The following is a 9,661-nucleotide window of genomic DNA, read 5'->3' on the forward strand; positions in this document are numbered from 1 at the left end:
GGCCGGGTATTGCTTAAGCCCAGGGAATCTGACCATAAAACCTGCCCCCTTAAATAGTAAGCAATGTGCCTTCTTAAAATTTCAAACTATGAATACTTGTGTAATTTGGCCTAACCCATTATATCCATTGGTATTGACTCTATAAACTTGATTACTATGCAGAAGCTGTTTCTTATTCCTTTTTCCTTCATGAGAAATAAGGCAAATGTAAAATTAGAACAACCTCCTCTTCTGTTTCTCAGTGAATGACTTTATTATCTCAGCCAATACTGAAATCCACATTTCAAAAAAAAATCTCCACCACCCACATTACCTTCATTGTTAATATTTATAACATGTGGGGAAAGGGTTTAGAACTCGACTTCATTGTTCCAACAAAAATTCAAAATCTTCCAAATTGGCTAAGGTGTCCTACATCTAAAAGGTCTACTCCTCAAGCATGGGCCTCTTGCCAACGTGTCTGACAAAGTGAGTCTCAAAATTCGAGACTTATCAGAGCATCTTTGGCAGGTTAAAGAGAGTTCCAAGTATCAGATGGACTCCTAGAACAGTATCTCCAAAAAATATAATTCTTCCATATTTGTATATAAGAATTTAACCAGATGTTCATTATGAGGAACAACAGCCAACTAAGCAAGGACCTATTTATACCCTACTATGAAAATTACCAAGTTTAACATAACTCAGAGGAACTCAATTTACTTTCAGAACTATTTAGCAATTATTCTCCAACCTTAGCGTTTAACTTTTTGAACATGGACCCCATAACTTTATTTTTGGTTTAAAAAAAAGTGTGGAAGTCAGTTCTTTCTTTTTAACTTTCCTAAGATGTTTCATGACACTGAAAATGCATCATTGGCACAGGGGATTAATCATTGTCCAATCATCACATTACTATAGGAAGTACCCGAATCAGTCAGTAGAATCCTTTGCTGATCTGGTTTCTTTTAGTATCTCAAAAGAGAACATCAAAAGAGGGTTCTGTTTCAGGCATAAAAGTTCCCCTTTACTTCCCCATTAATCTCTCGATGCCTAGATGCCCAGGAAACATGGACTTTCTCCTTTCCTCCAATTTTCCAAAGCCACATGCAAGAGAATCAAGCTGTCCCACAACATAAACTCAGACACAATTCCACCTTGATATCCTCTTGCTCAGTGTGTATTCATTCCTCCCTGTTCCTCCATTTTCCTATCTCATTAAATTTGTATTTATCCTCATGTTTTCAATTAATGATCACATACTTCATATATCTTTCATCTGTTTCAACCTCAGTCCTGGAGGGAGACACAGTCCCTTTAGAACAGACAAAAAGAAAGTACATAAAACCATCTCCCAGAAATAATCCCAAAATATTGGTGTGGTAAGTGTGATATCAAACATTTAACTAATTACTACATTAGAGACTCAAATCTATTCTCCTCAGGGTTTCCACTCATTGTGTCTTACATATTTCCTATTTGTAAGGCTGGGATGTTGTTATGGTTATCAGTGGAGTCCAAAGGGAAAATCTCTCTTCTCCTACTCATATTATTGAAAATAAAAAGCAACTCAAATACTTGAGCTCACCCAAATAAAGCATGCATTCCTGCTGAGGAAAACCTGACTGAGAAGCATCCTCATCCTATTATAGCAATTTGTCTAGTCAGTCTCTCTGAAGCCTAAATGTTTCAACTTTAGCAACACTGATACAGCGTTCTTCATTTAGATTATTTGAATCCTCCCCACCAAAAAGTAATAAAAAATCTAAACAGAATGACTCAACTCTTTATTTTAACTGAACAAACAATTATTAAGTATAAGGATATGAGCACTTACCTCACCAATTACAATAACTGCTTCCTGAAATCCCCATGGGACCTTATGAACCTAAAGTATCAGCCACAGTGGCACCAGTGGCCACACTACTGACGGAGATGGCACCTCCATATGCATCCCAGGGCCTTCACCTTTGGGCATCAACAGGTCCATGGTCATCTTCAGTCATTGTGGCCATCGATAGCAATGCTGCTTTTAGGGACACTGGGGCCAGGCTGCTACTCTGTGTCATCAGAGAAAAGAGATGTCACCTGAGAGCAGACAGGTCATCAGAGTAAGAATAAAAAAATATACCCAATGCCACACTGTGGCCAAATGGGCTGGTTGACTGACTGTATGTTCTAGATATCCCTTAGAGAAATTATATGGGAAGAATACGAAGGGGATGGAGTTACCACATGGTAAGTGAAAAGTACAGCCAGAAATACTATGTTGAAATTGTAATTTTGATCAAATTTCTTACCTTCAGATAGCTGTGGACTGGAGAATACACTGACCCTTCATTTAGTTATCTATGGCCGCATAACAATCTGCCCCAATACTTAACGGCATAAGACACCGACTCCCTTGTTAATTCTTGTGATTCTGGGGGTTGACTGGGCTCACCTGTGTGGTACTTCTGCTCTACTCGGTGTTGACTGGGCTGCAGTTATCTGGGGCTGGAATTCCCAAGATGCTTGATCGATGCTCATGACTGACCATTGATACTGATTCTTGGCCAGGAGCTTGGCTAAGACTGTTGAACAAAATGCATGGATGCACCCTCTCCATGTGATTCAGGCTTCTTCTCAATGGCAGTTGGGTTTGAAGAGGGAGAAACCCAGAGTTAGTGTTGGAAGAGAGGAGAAGTGTAAGCAGCCAGTCTTTTCAAAGGTGTAGACTAAGACCTGAGACCACATTGCTTCTGACATACCCAGTCACAGGTGCAGCCCAGCTCTAGGAAGTAGAGAAATAGGCTGTCCTTCTCAGTGCGTGGCCATCTTGCCTCTGCACAAGCTCTGTGCTTTGATTTCAAGAGATGGTAAAGCAGCCGACAGAGAACTGTGTTGTCACCGCCAACACCTGGGACGGCGGTGGAAGGCGGGAACCGATCAGAACCATCCTACTCATGGCTGCTCCCAGGCCCCCTTTACACGCCTGAAACTCTGCTTTTCCCACTGGGTCTAAACCGCTGAATTCATACTATCTTCTCCATTTCTTTACATCATACTGCTGAATGGAAAACACCTCTGTCTGGTCAGGAAACCGCAAATCTTTTTTATCTGTTTCACGTTGCACTCGATGTTTTCTACTCTCGAGGGGCAAGGCCAGAGGAACTAGGGCATGTGCAAGCCTCAGAAGAATCATTGACTTCACATCTTCACCTGGGGAAGGGGTTTTCTTGCTTTTTGTGTTTTCATCCCAGGCTATGCTCCAGATCCAGCTAATTAGTGTCTCTGAAGGTACAAACACACACACACACACACACACACACACACACAGGCTCTCCAAGTGATTCAGAGAGTGGTTTGGGGAGAACCACTCTTAAAATGGTCATTGTTTAAAAGTTAATTTAATGGTTTTAAATTCTTTGGCGGGGAGGGGTGGGAGGCTCTTCCGTGGAAAATGAATACTTAGGCAATTTTCCTTGTAAGAGATCCATTCACACATTGGTCCTACCTACGCCCTTGGGATTAAAACTATCACCCATTCCAGGTGCTTTATCTTTGCCACAGTCTCCTGTAAGTACCATTGGACTAATGGTGGTGCAAAATCAAGACACAGACAAAGCCGCGTGTGCAACTGAGATTGGGCTGCAGATGTCTGTGTGTGTGGTGGCACTGTGTGCTCTGCAGAGCCCCAGGCTTGTTAGAGCAGTGACTCAGGACATACTTGCCAGACATTGGGGTCTGTGGCCAAGCATGAAAACTCTGGTAATAGCGTCCCGTTGTGCAAACTGTGGAGTCCCCACTCACATGGTTGCTGAGCAGCACCTTTGGAATGGTGAAGCAGCCACAAAGTGGGCATCTAGCCAGCACTGGGCATGACAGAAGAACGGAGACAGGGGCCCAGAAGAGAAGGACAAATCCTCTTTCCCATAAAGAGTGTCTGCCATGTCTGATCGACTGCCTGGCATGTTGAGTTGTTTCCAGAATCATGCCTCCTAAGAGCTACTGTGACCATAACCTTTCTGTGCCTCACTTTGCCCAGGAGTAAACTAATATCTGAGTCCTTGATTCCTCCTGGGGATGCTGCGAGGCAATTAGTGGAACAATGTCTATAAAATCCTGTGAGGATGGTTGCTCAGAGAGCTCTACGAAGATAAGCTGTATCACTGAGACCCATGCAGAGGAGGCCAACTGATGAGTTTCAAAGCTGTGCTCCAATTCACTGGAAGGATGTGAAGAAACACACCTAAGACAGCCTCTCTAACTATACATGCCAAGTGTAAAAGCACACTCACTCTAGGTGCAGACAAATTGGCTAAAACAAAACAAAACAAAACAAACTCAATCATTTCTGATCATCGGACCCTGCGCTTACTGGGCAGACTACATTTTCTTGGACGGAAAGGCAGTAGCCAGCAAGGTTTCGTCCCCAGGCTGACAGCCGTTTCTATAAAGCCATGTGTTTTTTCAGAGCAGCCTATGGTGACATAGCAACCCAGACATATGGTGTCATTATTCAGCCGACACAAATTTGACACTTAAGTGAATTTATTATATTTTGCTTTGCTCCTGGTGCCTGAAAGGCTTTGCCACTGTCTCTTCATAGAGCTTGTCACAGATGTTGATGTATTTTCCTCCTCCATGGCCAGGTTTTACTGTGGAAACTGATACAACTTCATGATAGAATTTCTAGATGAATTATTCACGCATTGCATGCTTTCTGCACACAGGGCCTTGGAAGAAATCCATACTATTCAATAAATGGTCTTTCTAGTCCTCTTTAACAGAACATTCTCTTCTGGTTTAAACTGTTTCTATTATTGCCTTTGTAATCATAATGTTTTGGATAAAGTATTTCATAGCTGATAGTTTGGTTAAAACATTCACAATATTTCACATTAATGTGCAAAAAAATTGCGCAGGCACTGAGATGAAACCCATCCATTCTAGCAACAATAAAACATAGGGGCCATGCAACTTTTACTCATTTTAAACACACACACACACACACACACACACACACACACACACACACACAACTGAAACTCTTTAGTCAACTCTATTTCCAATGATTTATAGAGCTATTCTTGAAATATCTCAATATTTGTTATTTTAGACAGAATAGGCCTCTTCTAATGCTAATACCATCTGTAGAGATGAGTTTTTAATTGAAAAGAATTTTCAGCTTGATGGAAAAGAGTCAGATGAACTCATCACTGGCCTCTGAGAAAAGATTAATGAAACAAAAACATATCAAGCTTCTTTAATACCTGGAGAAGCCATAAGGATACCTCGAGTGACATTATGGGCCATGGTATATGGGAGTGAATAACCTTAACATGACACGATAAGCCTGTGGAAGAATTAAGAGCTATAATTACAGTTTTTAAAGTACAGTGACCTATTGACCTTTAAGATTTAAGACTTTGCCTCAGGGTCATTTCTTGACCTAGTTTTTGTTTTGTTTTATTTTGTTTCATTGGGTTTTTTTTTTAATTCCCAACTAAAAATAATTTTTCAATAACAATTTTTCCAATTTTATTCTGTAAAATTCCAAGTGGTTGCAAAGTTAAATTCTTCCTTATCTTTGTTTTATTTTTAATTTAGTTAAATTCTTGGGAAATACAGATTATAAGAAATCTCTCCTTTTAGAATTAGTTTTCCATTCAAAAAGCAATGACATCCTGAATTTTTCCTAGAACAGATGGCAAAAGAATTGCACAAAAGCACAAAGGAAGATGAAATTCTAGCTAATGATTATTATTATTTGAGCAAATTTAAGCTAAGTGCAGTAGATTTCATTTACTAAGCTTTGAGGTCCATCCATGCAGAACTTCCCCCATTTGTTGTCTATGGCACAATGTTTTCCCAGTCTCTCAAAACCTCAACACTGGAGTCATCTTTGGCTACAACGCACATCCGCATGTCCCACAGCCATCCAAGTTCTAACAGCTCTTTCTTTCTTTGAACTATGTCCTCTGTTTGGATCGTAGTTTTTCTCTACCCTGCTCCAAGCCCCCACGGTCTTTATCCAGATATCCATGAAATCTGTCCCATCTCATCTTCCAGCCTCCAGAAATTTCCTTAACTCTAGTCTATCCTGTATATCATTACCAGGATGAACTTCCTCATACATTATTTTATTATATCATCCCCTGCTTAAAAACCCATAATAGTTTCTATTGCCTACTGAATATCTTTTTATTTAATATATGTACTAATGTGCCAGACTTTTCTTTAAGCACTTAAAAATATCAACCCTCTTCATCCTCATAACAACCCTATGAGGTAAGAACCATCACTAACCATTTTTTATAGATGAGGACACTAAGGCAGAGAGAGGATTAATAATTTTCCCAAGGTCACACATCCAGGGAGGAACAGTCATGATTCAAACCCAGTCTATGCATTTAACCAATATACTATGCTGCCTCACCCTAGAATAACTAGCACACACGTAATGTTCTGTATCTTTTACACAGCTTTCACTTCTCATTGGACCCAACCCTTCAGTCAGATGCTGTTTATTCTTAAATCCATCTAATTTGATCTCTTTCTAGTAAAAGGACCTGCATTTAAGTGGACCACTCTCCTTCTGTGTACATATTTCCACCTCTTACAACTCTGCCGCTGAGAATTTTCTTGCCTGGGCTTCCTTGCCATTTTTCTCTCTTGGTCATGCTTATATCCAATAATAGAAATTATAAATATTTCTCATTGTGATATATAAACTTCTTGCAAGATGTAGCTCAGTTCTCAAAGGAGCCCTTCTGACCCCACAGGAACCTCTTTTCTTCTTTGCCCTCTCTCAGCGTGTATGTGTACACACCCAACTTGGCTATAGTTTTTTCAAGAACCTCCTCAAACTCCCATTCTTCTCTGAAGCCTCCTCTCAGTTCTCACAGGCAGACTGTGTAGCTGTGTCCACAGCGTTCTCATGACAACTCAGATGTTTGGCTCATCCCTCGATTATCACCCTTCCTGCCAACCTGCCCCACACATATACCATCAGATTGTGAGCTTCTCCAAGGCATGTGTTACAAAACCTCTGCCTACATCACACATAGTAGGGAATTGATGGGAATTTTTTAATACATGAACATTCAGTACCATTTTGTACACACACACACACACACACACACACACACACACACACAAGCATGTATCAGTTTTATTTTGCAACAGTATTGTAAATCCAATGAAGACAGATCCTGCTTCTACCTTCCTTGCATTTCTCATCAAATCAAGTCAGGGCATTACCATCAATCCCTACTAAATGCTTGCTGTATGAATGGGTAAGTTATTAAAATTACCCCAGGAAATGAAGATCTTTGGCTTGAATTGCCAAGTGTTAAAAATGGCACCACTCAAAAATATATAGTCAACCACACATTAAAAAGTACTAAGAATAACTCAATATTTCTTGTACGGAATAGTTGCATTTTCTTCTGAGAATCCATATGTTAAAATCTCTCTCTGTATTTCCCATGAGAGCACTTAAATCCAGAACTCACAGTGTACCTGGCTTCAAACCAAGTACATTAGTTATTTTGGAATTGCAGAATTAATAGTCATTCTCCCACTTGCAGATCTACCTCCAATAAAATTGTATTTCATTTGGATTAGGAGTTATAACTCATAAACTTAGCTACAGCAAAAGCTGCACCAACACAACTCTTTAGCACTTATCCTATTGCTAAGCTTCAAGAAAATACTAGCAATTATAATTCTTAGCTGTTATAAATGAAGAAGAAACATCTCTCGATACATAGAATGTGGATATGGAAGCACATATTTGACTTATACTAAGAACCAAAATCGTACAGTCATATTGTGTTTTACAGGCCAAAGGTCAGAACCACATACAGATCCAGGAAACCATTCTGGCAATTCAAGGGTAACACCCAGATACTTGAGAATACAGCCATGATAATGTAGTTATCAAATGTCTCCTAACTGTGAAAAACAGAATCAAACAATAGACCCATTTGAGGTTACTTTTATAAATCAGTAAATATGCTGTATAGGAAATATTATCTAAATATTTTTGTTTAAAATATTCTATTATTAATACATATTATTAACAGATTTCTATTATCTCAGAAATGAAAAAGGACTCAAGGAGGATCAACCTTAAACAATGTGTCATGACAATGAATGGAAAACCATAGATGCTGAGGATGCTGGACAAGAGGGAGAAAGAGAAGAAATACATCCTCAAGCAGTCTTATCACTTAAGTTAGGTATAAAAATAAAAGTCAGACAGTAGCAGTTCCTTTACATAACAGCTCTAGATGAGATTCAAATAAATATTGTCACATTTATACATCACAGAACTGTTGACTTCTCATTTTTTTCAGTCATTCCCATGCACACAGAATGTGAGAGCCCCCTAGTGCCATCTAGAATGGAAGAAGCCAATGGAGATAGGAATATATAATATCCCAGCAGTATGGTCATACTGAGGACTTGCGTTTAATTCCTATGGTTCCCTCTTTAAGAGTTGTCTCACATTGTATTTAAATCAGAGCTAATGGATTTTAGTGACTCCATATTAGTGCAGAGCTGGTTCGGCCATTTAAAAATAAATGTTTCCACTGGGAAATGAGTATATTTCTAGATATAAATGAATTGTCATTTATAAAAGGACTGTGAGGACCAGTCATTCACACTTAAGTTTACTGAGCACCTATTACGTAGCAAGTAGTAGGACTTGGGGAAAGCACTGTGGGTGCAGAGAAAATTGTGATTCTTGCCCTCAAGCTCTCAAGCCCATAGAGAAAACGGGCAAATCAAATCAATTTTAAAATGATGAGATAAATGCCTCAAATTCAGTATCTACAGAACACAGAGAGAATGCATCCATCCCAAAGTGAGGAGCCTGGAAAGGATTCCTGGAAAAGCTGACATATGGTCCAAACCTTGCAGGACAAGGGGATAACGTCATTTCCTGCATATGATCACTTTTGAGGTCAAATAAATGGATGTAGGGGGTGGTTTTAGAACCTATGCCTTATCAGGAATTAAGGATCAGATTCGTTTTAAGTATTTATTTCAATACAAAAACAATTTCATGGTTGTCCACTCTGTTTGCCCTGCACTAAGGCACTATGAAGAGTACAAACAAAGAATAAGTGACAATGTTTACCTTCAGGGAGTCTATAATTTAATTAGACAATGAAAATCACACATGTGACAGCTAAATAGCAAGATAGAGCAGTATTTGGTTATGTGCTAGGATCTCTAGCTTTTCCAAAGCCAAGTATGAATCACTTTGTATTCTTACCCAATCTTCTTTCCCATAATTTTTCCTGTTAATGATGTGTTTGCATAAGAGATGATACCCATGTATAATTCTTATAAAATTTTTCCATTTGTTTGTATATAGACAAATATAACAACAACAAGAACAAAGTAATTATTCTAATAGATGGACATAGCAAGAAACCAAACTCGGGTTTACATTTCTCCATGTTTGTGGTAAATTCCATGTCGTCTTGCTTCATAAAGAAACAGACCTCAATTAGAGGCCATGTTCTTTCTCAGGACTGAAAAGTCATCTTCATAACATTTATACAAAGCTAGATATGAGGATGAGTCAAGAGAATCAACCACAGCTTGAAGATTTGCCAAATCAGAGAACTAGATGGATGATTCAGTCATGTCACTGTTCCTCCACTGAATCACAGTTGCAATT

This window comes from Eumetopias jubatus, unplaced genomic scaffold, assembly GCF_037043125.1.
Source record: "Eumetopias jubatus isolate StellerSeaLion01/CBP00866 unplaced genomic scaffold, mEumJub1_p1.0 scaffold_4, whole genome shotgun sequence".
NCBI classification, from domain to species: Eukaryota; Metazoa; Chordata; class Mammalia; order Carnivora; family Otariidae; genus Eumetopias; species Eumetopias jubatus.